This window comes from Euprymna scolopes, chromosome 27, assembly GCF_053919585.1.
Source record: "Euprymna scolopes isolate OS-2025 chromosome 27, ASM5391958v1, whole genome shotgun sequence".
NCBI classification, from domain to species: Eukaryota; Metazoa; Mollusca; class Cephalopoda; order Sepiida; family Sepiolidae; genus Euprymna; species Euprymna scolopes.
In genome coordinates this window covers 109387338-109403024 of record NC_136508.1, presented here as the reverse complement: position 1 = coordinate 109403024, position 15687 = coordinate 109387338, and the positions used below count along the sequence as shown (strand labels likewise).

The following is a 15687-nucleotide window of genomic DNA, read 5'->3' as shown; positions in this document are numbered from 1 at the left end:
AGATAGAAATCTTTTTATAATTTTTATTTTTATTTAAAAAAAAACACGCACTCTGAAAGACACCCATTTATTTAAATATATTTTATTTGAAAAAAAATCTTGCTCGCGAATATTCGTAAAAAAAAAAAAAAGTCCGAAACAGAAAAGAGACACCCATTTATTAAAATATCTTTTATTTAAATACGTTCGTTTTGTTACTTACTTAAAAAAAAAAAATGTTTTCTAAATATATACTTTTTCTTTTAAATCTTCAAAAGTTTTCTAAATATATTTTTAAAAAAAATTGCTCGCGAATATTCGAGCATGTTTGTTATTTGACGTGTTTAAAAACAATCGACGCCATGTGTTTGTGGCAATGTCAAGGTCGAATCACCGGTGTTAGTTGAAATGTGCGCCTGGCACCGCCAGGCGGCGTCGTCTGCTACGGGGTATCTATTCTTTACTTGGTCCTTTGGGATTTTACCGTCACTGGACTTTTATCTTCCACCAGACTATCCATTCATGTGTAATCACCTTTTTCTTTACCATATTCCCTCTGCTTAACTTGTTTTGTTTTCAAGTACGATCTTTGACTTACTTGTTGTTTCATCAAATACTTCTGCATGCAAAATCCTATCCTGCATTTTGCTAATTCCTACCCTCTGATGAGAAGGAGAGTATTTCTTCGAAACTCCGCGGATTAAGGACTATCCATTTATCTAGTGTTTCCTTTTCAGATTAAATATGTTTTTAACTAATTTCAAAGTGTTTTTTTAACATATTTTATTAACTGTTTGCTCATATATATATATATATATATATATATATATATATATATATATATATATATATTATTTTTTTACTATAATAATTAAATACCTACAGACACTAGTGTTTCATCCTTTCGGGAATCTTCAATGCAGGGTGTCGCGATTAACACCAGTCGAATGATTCGAACTCGGTAACACGAGACATCTCTTACTCGATTAGCAAAGACCGTATCCATTCGGCTAGCATTAACCACGTGAAATAATTTTCAATTTAAACATTTTAATTTTAAATGTTCTTTACGTCACTCAGACATAGAAAGGTAGATCGCTATATATATATATATATATATATATATATATATATATATATATATATATAGAGAGAGAGAGAGAGAGAGAGAGAGAGAGAGAGAGACAGAGACAGAGAGACAGAGAGAGACAGACAGACAGAGAGAGAGAAAGACAGATAGATAGATAGATAGCTAGATAGATAGAACAATTCATTTCACCCCGAATTGGAGGAATGTAATGTTTACAATGAAGTGTGTGTGTATATACATACATACATACATACATACATACATACATACATACATACATATATATATAACTACTTCATTTACTCACATAAAATTAATATACGAAAGTATAAATTTATGCATAAACATTAAGTATTTATTTCAAAAGTGCTCAATATGTAGGTAGAGCCTAAAGAATCCTAGAGTGTATGAAACGCGGAATATTCAGTGTAGCTTAATCGCCATGTAAATTTTATAACTAACTAACTATATATATATATATATATATATATATATATATATATATATATATATATATATATATATATATATGAGCAAAAGTACCCGCAGTTGACTGGGTTCAAAAACAGCCTACAGAAAATGGACTCTGATTTATTAAAGTATGATAGGTTATGAAAAGGAAGGGTTGTAAAGTGATAGCTTCGAATTCGGGGGTATCAAAACCAAAGATAAATATGATGAAAGTAAAAATAAAATAGATAAACCCCATAATTTATTATACCATACCTGTTCACACTGAAACACTTATCACAATATTCTGTGGATCTATATTAAAAAACCTTGCTAAACTTTGTGGCATATTTCCATTCTATGAGGTCAGGCGCGAACGAGCACCCTATAATTTTATTATACCATATTTCTTCAAACTGTAACATTATTATCAAAGAATACTTACGCAGATAGATATGGAAAGTCTTTATTGCAGTTTGTGCCTATTTACATTCTATGGAGGCCAGGCGCGAACGCAGATCCAACAATTTTATTATACCATCCATATTTAAGTTAAAACATACTTATCAAAGTATTCTTATGTACATCTATATCAAAAACACTTGTAAACGTTGTTTTTTTTTAATTTTTAAATTTTTATTTCCATATATTGTGGACAAGGCCCGAACGCAGACCCCACAATTTTAATGAACCACCGTTCTGCCAGATCAAACATACCCAATCCTGTGTCTCGATACATCTTCTATTATTATATGTAATCAGTTTTTTAAAATAGTCAACCATATAGGAGCCTCTTCGTGACCACACACACACACACACACACACACACACACACACACACACACACACACACACACACACACACACACACACATCAGCTTTATATTATACTAGCGGGGGGTACCCGGTGTTGTCGTATTTTAGAGGTGGGTGTGGTCGGTAGGGGTTGTGGGTGTTAATGAAACCCTAAGAATAAGCAAAGTAAAAAAGAAAACAGAAAAACGAACGTTAAAACTTATCTGAAAAATAAAGCGGGGGTGCCCGGGGTGGGGGTGGGGGTAATCAAAACATCGAAAAAAAACACAAAAAAATAACGTAAGGCAAACGAACGATGTTAAATGTTAAAATCGAAAAAAACAAAAAAGAAAACAGAAAAATGAACGTTAAAACTGCTTTAAAATATCTGAAAAATAAAAAACCAAAAAACGTGAAAAATGGTTAAATAAGCCTGTTTCGATATTAAAATTTAAAAATAAATCGGTGGGTACCCGGGTTTTTTTAAGTGTGTCTGGTCGGTCGGGGTGGGGGGTGTTAATGAAACCTAAGAATAAGCGAAGTAAAAAAAAACAACAGAAAAACAGACGTTACGTGAAAAATGGCTTAAATAACCCTGCTTCAATATTAAAATTTAAAATATCGAGAAAAAAAGAAGACATCTCACACCACGATTCAAAGCCAAAATCTTTAGATAATGACCCAACGCTCTAACCAACTGACCTAACACGACGTAAATGAAATTGTCTCAGTTCTTCACATATTTAAACTAAATCAGGTTATGACGTCGTCTGACGCATGCGTAGAACTGATCTCGTCATGGAAATTTCTACACAATGGACTATATACAATATAAAAATCTAATATATAAAGAACTTAATAAAAATTATAAAACTACTGATAAATCAGCACTAAATAAAATAAATAATGATGCAAAAAACATTTTAACTAAACTTAAAATAGATAAATACACAGAAATAACGGTACCAGGTACCCCGAGATTTACTTTAAAAGACCACAAACACAGCTTCAATATCAACCCTACTATTAGACTCATTTGCCCCTCGAAATCAGATATAGGACTGGTTAGTAAAAACATATTAGATAGAATTATCCCCAAAATTAAATCCATAATAAAATACCCACTATGGCAATCTTCAAACCAAGTAATCGACTGGTTTTCTAATATTCAAAATAAAAATAATATTAAATTTCTTTCTTTTGACATTGAATCATATTACCAATCTATATCACCTATCCTACTTAATAAATCTCTATTAATGGCACGAAAATTAACTAATATAACTCAAGACGAAACTAAACTAATACTTATAGCTAGACAGTCTTTAATAACATTTTATAATAAATATTGGACCAGGAAAAATACCCCTAACCACTTCAACATTTTAATGGGATCGACGGACTCGACTCAGGTCACTGATCTAGTTGGCCTTTTCCTTTTAAATGAAATACATTGTATACTCCATAAACAATTCAAACTTGAAGGAGGGCTATATAGAGATGATGCACTTTTCATAACGAATTCTACTAATAAAAATTATGAAAATGCAATTAAAGCTCTACATAAATTATTTAAAAATTATGGACACTAAAAAAAAAAAAAATCGACCCTAATAAAAAAATTGTTAATTTCTTAGACATAACCTTAAATCTTGAAAATTCTACCTTTGAACCATACCATAAACCTAACCAATCACTTCTATATGTCCACAATCAATCAAACCACCCTAAATCAATATTAAAATCAATAGTTCCCAATATCGCTCTAAGAATTTCTAGACTGTCTTCTACTAAATCAATATTTACCAAAAATGAAAAATACTATAATGAAGCCCTTAAAAACTCTGGATATAATTCACAAATTAAATTCATAAATGAAAATGATAGAAACATAAACTGCATTAAAAATAAACCTATTAAGAGCGTAATAACATATAATATGGCAATGTCTTCCCGTATACGAGTTAAGAAAAATAACCAGGAGACAAAAAAAGATAAAACCAAACTACAAATATTAGATAATAATATAAATAAACAACAAACTAAAACCCGCAAACGTAAGAATAGACACAAGGAGATCCTATGGTTCAACCCCCCGTATTCCAAAAACCTAGAAACAAACATAGCTAGAGAATTTTTTAAAATATTAGATAAGAACTTTAAAGCCCCCCATAGATATAATAAGATTTTCAATAAGAACACAATTAAAGTCTCTTACTCTACTATGCCTAACATTCATCAGAAAATAATTAGCTCTAATAATAATAAAATTAATAAACTACAAAATGCAACTATACAAAATACATCGGACTGTAACTGTAGAAGAAAAAATAAATGTCCCCTACAAGGCTCATGTAAAATTAAAAATGTTATCTATAGCTGCACAGTATCACAAACTCCAAATATACAAGAACCTATCAACAGCCATAACTTAACTACCAGATTAAATAATAACACCAACTTAAATCAATCTACCGATCAATTATTAACCAACCCACCACATTATAATCCAACAATAGACCTAACGGAAAATAATCATAATAATCAAGAGGTAATATATATTGGTTCCACATCTGGCCCAATAAAACATAGAATTTCAACGCACAAACATTCTTTTAAAAATAACTCTCTATCAAACCAAACTACTCTATCCAACTATATTTGGCAACTAAAAAATAGCAATATTTCTTTCAACTTAAAATGGCAAATAATTGAGACTTGCAAATCATATAAACCAGGAGATAAATTTTGTACATTATGTACAAAAGAAACCCTAAAAATTTTAAAATATGAAGATATAAAAAGCACAACCAAACTAGTAAATTCAAGACACGAGCTTCTATCATGTAATCATAAACGTTGGTTTAAATTTAATAAATATAAACCACCTTAAATTATTAAAAATTACTCATTAGTAAAAATAGATTTTTTTTTTAATAAATTAAGTTAAACCAATTATCGCCCTTAGACTCGTAAATCAAATAATAAATAAAGCCATGACAATTATCTCCCCTTAAAAACTTGCAAAAAAAAAAAAAAAAAAAAACTCTCTCTCTATAGATATTAACTGTAGCGTCTCTAAATCAAAATACGCTAACGGAAACAATTTACTGCACGAGCGTCGCCCTTTTAAAATTCATCATTCAATAAAATAAAAAGCTATAGCAAACATCTAAATGACTACTTTAAATACAGTTCCTGATTTCAAAAAAAGAAAAACCAAAAGGTAATTATATATCTATATATTTTTAAATCAAATTTATTATGTAAATTCAAAAATATATATATTTTTTCTACTCATTTCTATCTCTAACCTATACAAATTTTCTTATTAATTTTCTTATAAATTTTATATCCAAACCTTTTACTTCAATTTTTCAGATTCATCTGCCTTACTTTTAATGCTAGGTTTATTTTTGGTGTCTTTTCAATTCAATAGAAATCCTCCTAAATTTGCTGATGAGGAGACCGTGCTTACCAAAAAAACTATGTATAATTATTCTACGTGACTTCATGTATACCACAAATAAAAAGCACGGATTTCCGAAACGATCGTACAGATAATTGACTTTGTTGTTGTTCCTTCTTATGAAACTGATTTTTAATTTAATTAAATTTTGATTGTTAAATTTAAAAAATTTTAAAACTTTTAAATTATAAATCACATTACTTAATATTGAATTAGCTCTAGGACATTTAACTATCGAGCTTATTATATATCTAAATTACAACGAGCATTTCCTGTATTTTAATTAAACTAGTAATTTCACTATTACATTAAAATACACTTAGCTCTGTAGACTATTATTCTAATCTCCTTTAAATTATATATATATATATATATATATATATATATATAAGCGAAAATGTATGTATGTATGTATGTATGTATGTTCGCTTTTCCTCGATGTCCACGAAAGGCTTCTTTCAAACAAGCGCTTGCTCGCTTCACAACTTCTTAAAACTTTTTATATCATCTATAAATTGTAATATCTACGAATTATCCACGGAGCTCGCCTCTCTATATGTATGCCTGGATATATATTTGTGTGTCTATGTCTCTGTACAAGTGTATTTGTAGGCATGCATCTGATGGCCTTTGTGACTATATGTATATGTGTGTCTATGTATATGCACATGAGTGAGCATATATGTACAGATGTAGCTATGCCTGGATTTATATACATATATGTGTCTGTATGCCTATACCCACTTCACACTGAAAATAAAGTTAAACATAGCCACTGCCCAAGGCAACATGTTAGGAGCCGCCCTCTATGTATATGAACCTAATAATTTTTAAACCTTTATACCCCATTTTTTTCATAGAGACTATAAAATAATCCCCATCCAATAAGCAAAGCAAATCAATACAGACCCATAAAAATTAAATCAACAACATTCATTTCGAACATAACTTCAACATGTCCACCTAACCTTGCATTATCTACACCCACTTATTTATCCTTTATCTACTCATTCATTTATCTACCCTAACTTTACCTTACTTACTCAGCATAAATACACGCATCTCTGTGTATATATGTATATATGTATGTATGTGTATGTATGTTTGTATTTTTATGAATGTGTATACTTGTATATGCTTATATATATTATATAACCCGCGCAGTATTAACTAAAATAACTTAACTAAATTAAACCATGAACGGACTTATTTATTTATTATTATTTATTTATCCTAACTTTACTTTATTTACTAGGCATAGATGTATACATGCCGGTATGCGTATGTATATATGTGCATGTGTGGATATGCATATATTTGTGTATATGTGTATATATATATATATATATATATATATATATATATATATATATATATATATATATATATATGTACCTATATGGGTATACATATTTATATTTTATAAATATATATTTTTAGGTAATTATGTATACGTGTGTATGAGCCCGTGCGTATGTGTGTACTTGTATGTATATTTATGTATGCATCTACTTCTTACTAGAGATCTGTATATCAACGTATATTTACTCGGGTGGGTGGGTGTATGTTTATGTATGTGTGAGCATGTACTTATATCTGTATATATATGCGAGTATATATATGTGTACGAGAGTTGCGTGTATGTGTGTATATGTCTGCATGTAGACCCATGTACATCTGCATAGGCATTGTTTTTATATGTATGTGCCTATCTGTCTACACATTGGTCTGTAATATGTATGTAAATGTATTATACGCTCTTATGCGTGCGTCAACGTCTGTATTAACTCTTAACTATTTAAAAACAACCCACTATTAAATTAACAACGACCACGTAACTCTGGAACTGCAAAAAATGACAGCCGTACCAACCCCCTTCCCTCTCCCTCTCCGTCTCCCTCCGTTTCCTCCCATCTATCTCTCTCCCTCTCTCGCTCTCTCCCTATCATCTAATTAATATACCTTATCGAACAGGGAAAAAAAGTAGTCAAAATTTAAAAACCCAAAAATTGAAACACTTCCCCCCTCCTCTCATTACCCCCTCTCTTTCCTTATCTCTTTACCATCCTCTCTTCCCCTTCCACTCACATATCTCCACCCAAGCCTACCTGAATCTGCTACCCCCACACACACAATACAACATAATATACTTTAAACTTCAAAACTGAAATATTGTCATTACCCGCCTCCTCCCTCTATTATCTCCTACCCCAACCCCACTCTTTTTTTCGTATTCCTCCTAAAAACAATTCTTCCTAATACTAACCAACCATTTCTGTAAGGTCTGACGGGGCTGTTAAATCGTAAACACGGTCCAATATCCTAAACATATGTAACCAAACAGATAAAACTGTAATAAAAAAAATAAAACATATATATATATATATATATATATATATATATATATATATATATATATATATATATATATATATATTGTGTGTGTGTGTGTGTGTGTATGTGTGTGTGTGTTTGTTTATAGTTGGTTCGGATGAGATAATTCAGCAGTACCGTCGGTTTCAAACCTGAGAATTAGGGACCGTTCAAGATACGCGTATCAAGATCTCTTCATCTCTTTTATAACCAGAAGTAGAAACTCATATATACATAAGGAGTTCACGTTTAACTCTCGTTTCGTGAAATAATCCTCCCCATATTTCTTGGATGCGGCAATTTTATTCAATTTAAAGTACAATTCCATGTTTTGTTTTAAAAAATGCCTTTAATATGAATTCTAATATTAATTTTTAAATTAAAATTTTTTCTCAATGTCTAATCAAATTTTAATTTAATTATATAGAAATGCATTTAAATCTAACCTAAGGGATATTTCTACTATATTAACCTCAATATTATTGTATTCCTTTTTTTTCTAATGGTTTTAAATTGAAATAAATTGAAAATATAAAAATACAATTCAAATCCAAATTTACAAAGCTACAAAATTAAAATTAGAATTTAAAATTTAAATAAAAAAGTAATTTTTTATTTAAATTTTAAATTCTCCCTCAGTTTTAATGTTTCTCAGCATCCGTTATAAATGTGTTTCCCAGAATATAAATGGCATTCCCGTTATAAATGTATCACCGTTATCTTTCATCCCGATATACACTCTGAGATGTACACACGGTATATACATACACGCTGATAATTGTACACACGGTATACATACACACACACACAATGATATATTTGTGTGTGTATACACATGCACTGATACATGTACACACGGTATATACACACACACACTGATATATGTACACACTGTATACACACATACATTGATATATGTACACACGGTATATACACACACTGATATATGTACACACGGTATTTACACACACTGTATATATACACATACATTGATATATGTATACACGGCATATGTACACACGGTATATATACACACACTCATATATGTACACACGGTATATACACACGCGCTAATATATGTATACACAGTATACACACATTGATATATGTACACGCAGTATACACACACACTGATATATGTACACGCGGTATATACACACACACTGATATGTGACACACGGTATAAACACACACATATATCTTTACACACGGTATATATACACACAGATTGATATATGTACACACAGAACACACAACACTATCTCTTGCCATCGCCTATGCTTATTAAACATTCTCTAGTAAAACGCGAACTTTTCTAAACGAACATTTCTTAACTGAGAATTACTTTAATATTCTTGTAAAATTATAATTCTATAAACCTTTTTTCTCATTTAATCATGTTTTATATATTTTATCTACAATTGTGCTTGCTATTTTCCCAAGCTTTCATTTTACTTGATATTTTATTTACAAAATAGTGTTGATGTATCTAGTAGTTGCTATTCTCCCGCTAATTCTTTTGGTACGCAAAATGTCATGTATTAAGTGATGTAGCAAAAATCAAAAATATAGAAAAAAAAAGTTTATTTTTACATTTTTGTCAAACGAATAAACATAAAATTACATGTGAAAAACATTGTTGTTAGTTTTGTTATGTTTTTGTTAAAATTCCAAAAGTACGTCTTTTTTTAACTATGTACACACGGCTACAGTACACACCACAATCTCTCGCCATTGTTTAGGCTTATTAAACATTGTCTAGTAAAACGCGAACTTTTCTAAACGAACATTTCTTAACTGAGAATTACTTTAATATTCTTGTAAAATTATAATTCTATAAACTTGGAGTCTATATTCGTAACACCCTCCCCCTGACTAGAGAAATAAAACTAGAATCAGAGGACCAGGCCTTTATGTGCTTCAGACTAAATATGCAACACAATATTAGCTACTTGTATTTTCTCTACCGCTCTCCCTCAAACCAAGACTGTACCCTAATAAACAAAGTCTCAAACAGCATAGATATAGCACTCTCCCTCGATACTAGCGCACAAATACATGTATTTGGTGACTTCAATGTCCACCACAGTAACTGGCTAGGATTCTCTAATCACACAGACGTAGCTGGTAGCGCAACACATAGCTTCTCTATATCCCATTCCCTATCTCAGTTGGTTACATTTCCGACACGTTTCCCAGACCAGCAAGATCAACATGCCTCACTTCTAGATCTCTTTCTGACAACGGTTCCCAATGACTGTACAACAAATGCCCACAACATACTCCGGAATGCTGATCACGCTATGATAATGGTAGAAATCAGCCTAAATTCTCGCCCTAAAACTGAAGACCCACTACTCAAAACAACGAGGTATTACAAAAAGGCTGATTGGGAAGCAACCAGGGAACTCATCAGAGATGCCCCATGGCAAAATATTTTTACTCTTCCAGCGGAACAGTGTGCAAATGAGACAACTGAATGGTTCAAAACTGCTATTGAAGCACATGTTCCCGCACGGAAATTCTATAGCAAGCCCCACTCTCCCCAATGGTTTACTTCTGCTTGTGCAGCTGCCATTTGTCAAACGCAGCATGCGTTCCGCAGATTCAACCGACATAAGTCCAGCTCAAATAAACAGAAGTTTATAAAAGCTAGAAATAATGGTAAGAGAGTGATAGAGACAGCTGAGACAGATTACTCTGAAACCACCAGAAAGCGCATCGAAGCACAGAAATTAGGAACCCGGGATTTTTGGAAAATCTACAACAGCGTAGTAAATAATGGACAGTCAACTATTCCCCCACTATCAAACAATCATGAGGTTGCTTGCACGGCAACTGACAAGGCTAATCTGCTTGCCAGTCGGTTTGCCGCAAACTCCACACTGAACTCGGTACACCACTCACTCCCTGATTTTCCTCTGCGAACAGACGCCACACTAGACGATTTAAAAATCACTCCTTCTCAGGTACATGCTATTATAAAAAACCTAGACACCTCAAAAGCATGTGGACCAGATCTCATCCCGGCTGTGCTATTAAAAAAATGCTCTGCCGAGGTTGCTCCAGTTCTGTCCAAACTTTACAATAAATGCCTTAACGAATCTTGTTTTCCCGACTGCTGGAAAACCGCCTCTGTGGTACCAGTCTTCAAGAATTCTGGTGAAAGAACTGACCCACTAAATTATCGCCCCATTAGCCAAAATATTTGAGTCCTTAGTTAATCAAGCCCTAGTCCAGCACCTAACAGCTGCTAAACTCCTGACTGACAAACAATATGGATTCAGGCAAGCCCGTTCAACAGCAGATACTGTAGTTTCTGAACGTATATACCGTTCATTAGATAAAACAGAGGAGGGTAGAGCGGTAGCCCTTGATATATCTAAGGCTTTTGACAGGGTATGGCACGATGGTCTTCTAAGGAAAATTAGATCATATAGAATCACTGGAAGAATTCATAATGTAATTAAATCCTTCTTAAGTAATAGAAAAATCAAAGTTGTCCTCGACGGTCGTACATCCAAACAGTATGACATAAATGCGGGAGTACCTCAGGGGTCTATCCTTGGACCTCTATTATTCCTGATATTCATAAATGACTTACCTGATAAAATTGTTTCGGAGATGGGTATATTTACCGATGACACTACTCTCTATAACAGATATGAGGGGAAAACAAATGAACACATATCCAAGGAAATAGCAGACACTCTAGAGGATGACCTCCAATCCGTAGGGGAATGGGGACAAAAATGGTTGGCCACATTCAATGCTGCTAAGACTAAGCTTGTTTCCTTCAATAACTACAAGAAACCTTCTCTATCACCAATAGTAATGGCCAAGAACACATTGCCCGAAAGTACTTCTTTTAAACTTCTCGGCCTAACGTTTACAGGGAATATAAACTGGAATAGATACATTGAGAGCATTGCCAAGGCTGCTACAAGGAAGGTTGGCTCCCTCTACCGTGCTAGAAAACTACTTACGCCTGACAGTATCCTATACCTCTATAAGACAACCATTCGCCCATGTATGGAGTACTGTTGTCACATCTGGGCTGGTGCATCTGCTGCTTGTCTCTCGCTCTTGAACAGAGTTCAAAAGAGAGTCGCCAACCTGATAGGTCCTGAACTGTCATCTAGGCTTCAGCCTCTGTCCCATCGACGAGATGTTGCATCCCTCTGCCTTTTCTACAAATACTTTAATGGTGAATGTTCTGACAAACTGCAAACACTTGTACCTCCCCGACGTAACTACCCCCGACAACCCGACAAGCTACTAATTCTCATCCCTTTACAGTAGAGATCCCTAGGTGCAAGAAAGCCTTTTACTCCAATAGTTCCTTCCCCAGAAAAAAACTTTTTTTCTCATTTAATCAAATCTTTTATATTTTATTTACAATTGTGCTTGCTATTTTCCCAAGCTTTCATTTTCTTTGATATTTTATTTACAAAATACTGTTGATGTATCTAGTAGTTGCTATTCTCCTGGTAATTCTTTTGCTACGCAAAATGTTATGTATTAAGTGATGTAGCAAAATCAAAAATTTAGAAAAAAAAGTTTATTTTTAACTTTTTGTCAAACGAATAAACATAAAATTACATGTGAAAAAACATTGTTGTTTGTTTTGTTATGTTTTTGTTAAAATTCCAAAAACACGTCTTTTTTTTTAATTTCAACTCATGCAATGGGTATAAATTCGATTTTTAATTCTTAAAGGAAACTAACGTTTTTATAAGTCTGTAAGTGGCGTACCGGGAAAATATTTGTTTCTAAAAAATAAAAGGGAATGAAATGTATTTTTACAAAATACATGAATATAGCGAATAAAATAATTACACATGAAAATTTGGTTATTTTTATTTATTTCTGAGAGAGCATTAGTAAATTATCAGAATAATTTTTTTTTCATATTACATTAAAAATAATAAATTATATTAATATGTGTGCACGATGTTTATATACCTGTTTTCCTTCTGTCGTCACAAATACAACTTTTAAAAACATATTTTATATCATTTATATTAATTATCAGTGTGATTTGCCTAAAATAACCGTCTTACCAAAGCCAGTAACTATGCTATATTATCGATAACCTCGACGACGACGACGACGACGACGACGACGACGACGACGACGACGACGACGACGACAAAAACCATTTCATAAGGATATCATATATATAAAAAAAAATATAGCGTCTGTTGGCATTTTTTAAATTACTTCTCATGTAAGGGAGAATAACCCTTTAGATCGTAATTTTTTTTATTTATTTTTGTTTCATCCGTGATTTGATATAATTAATTGGTACTTGTACAGTTTAATCAATACATCAAAAAATGAAAATATTGAAAAAAAATTTTATTTTACGTACTCGTTACGGAATAAAGTTTTCATGCAAACATAATCACTAAATGTGATCAAGCAGTTTTTAAATTTTTTACCGAGGAAAATCAAATTTTACTGAGATCGATCGCGTAGCGGCCATCTTTTTTTCACTTAGGAGAAGGGAGCACCAGAGGGAGATAACTTACAGTTTGTCAAAATTTGACGAGTTTATTTTAAAACATGAGCAGAAAAATACTTAGATAATTTTTTTTTTTCAGTTATTTTACAAAGTTTTTGTGTCTTTTTTAAAATCTTTTTTGTTTTCTCCTTTGGTAATAATTATTTGCGTTTGCGTGTCACTAAAAAGCCAAATGACGACGATAGATCGATTTCATTCAAATTTGATTTGCCTCTCTAAAAAAAAGTACTTGATCAAATTAAATTACTTTTTTTTTCGGAGAACTTCATTCGATAACGGGTACGTACAATATAACTCTATTTTTTTCAATGTTTTCGTTTTTTTAATGTCTTGGTAAAACTATACAAGTGCCAATTAATGAAATACAAAACTGTTTGATTTAATTACATAAAAACGTTGTTGTTTGGTTTAGTGCTTTGGTTTGAATTCTAAAAGTTTTCATTCGTTTGTATTTGTTCTCATTGAAAAGATTATGAATTTATGTTGTTCACATGTAAACGACCTTGACATTGAATATTACAATAAAATGTAAGTTCCGTTAAGAATTGAGGTATTTTGTAAAAATGTTGGTAAGTTTAAATTAAAGTAAATTATTTGTTATGGATTATTATTATTATTAGTGAATGAAAAAGTTGTGATATACTGATATTGGTGAGAATATTATGAAGGTATTTTAGTGTTTTATTAATGTTAGTGGTAAGTATATATAAAAACAGTGGTGGACACCACACAAAAATTATACTCATCTGCTTCACGTCCTTCGGGGCCTGGGCAGCGGGTGTCAAGCAAAGACCAGCAAAGACCATATGTGGGGGTAACACCACATATAAGACCTTGGTCAATGTAGTTGGTCCCCATTACCCCTTCACTCCTCACTTTAAAAATCGGCCTTGTGCCTAATTTGCTCGGTGGGGAAGCAAATAAATAATACTTACCTGACATAGGTAAGGCCCTGGTCGTTCGGGGCCTGGGCAACAAGTGTCAAGCAAGGACCATATGTGGGGGCGACCCCACATATAAGACCTTGATCAATGTAGGGGAAACCCTTCATACCAATTGTCACTATCCAGACCCCCTACTCCCCGGGGAGTTGGTCCCTATTTCCCCTTCACTCCTCACTTTAAAAATTTGCTGTGTGCCTAATTTGCTCGGTGGGGGAGCAAATAAATACCCTTACCTTACGTATGGGTAACGGTGATCATTAAGGTCGTTCCCCCAGAGCGAGGCCCATCAATTGCACTGCGGTTGGGTTGACCTTTGCGATCGTCCCAAATGTGGACGACTCGGACGTGCTATTTCTAAGTGTGGGGTCTGCATACGTGCTTACCCCGATAATACAATCAAAATCAGAAATCCCTTCCTACTTCTTCCAAGAATCTCTCGCTCGTAGGTCTATACTCCCTCTGCTTAATCACCGGTCTCTGTAATACCAAGAAACGGGCCATTTCTCTCGGCCAGTTTATTATCCACTCCAATTTACACGTTCTGATTGTATCTAATTTGCATGTAAATGTTATCAATTTTTTTAAAATATATTTACAAAACTTTTGAAGTTTTAAAAGAAAAAATATATATTTACAAAACATTTTGTTTGAAGTAACAGAAAGACACCCATTTATTTAAATATCTTTTATTTAAATACGTTCGTTTTGTTACTTATTAAAAAAAATGTTTTTTAAATATATATTTTTCTTTTAAATCTTCAAAAGTTTTGTCAATATATTTAAAAAAAATTGCTGGTGAATATTCGAGCATGTTTGCTATTTGATGCGTTTACAAACAACCGACGCCATGTGCTTGTGCTAATGTCAAGGTCGAATCACCCGTGTTAGTTGAAATGTGCGCCGGTCACCGCCAGATGGCGTCGCCTGCTGCAGGGTATCTATTCTTTACTTGATCCTAGTATTATTATTAATCTTTTATCCAATATTTTAGATTTAAGAATGTGATCATATTCTTCTATAAAGTTTACATAAAATGATCACCCATTTAGTGGCCATCACT

General features: G+C 32.5%; 1 non-coding gene across 1 annotated transcript; it reads left to right on the top strand.

Moving 5' to 3' along the window:
- Window positions 1–14852: 14852 nt before the first annotated feature.
- Window positions 14853–15015, top strand: LOC145249109 (U1 spliceosomal RNA). The gene has a single exon (XR_013863487.1). It is a non-coding gene; the product is annotated as a U1 spliceosomal RNA (small nuclear RNA).
- Window positions 15016–15687: the final 672 nt, after the last annotated feature.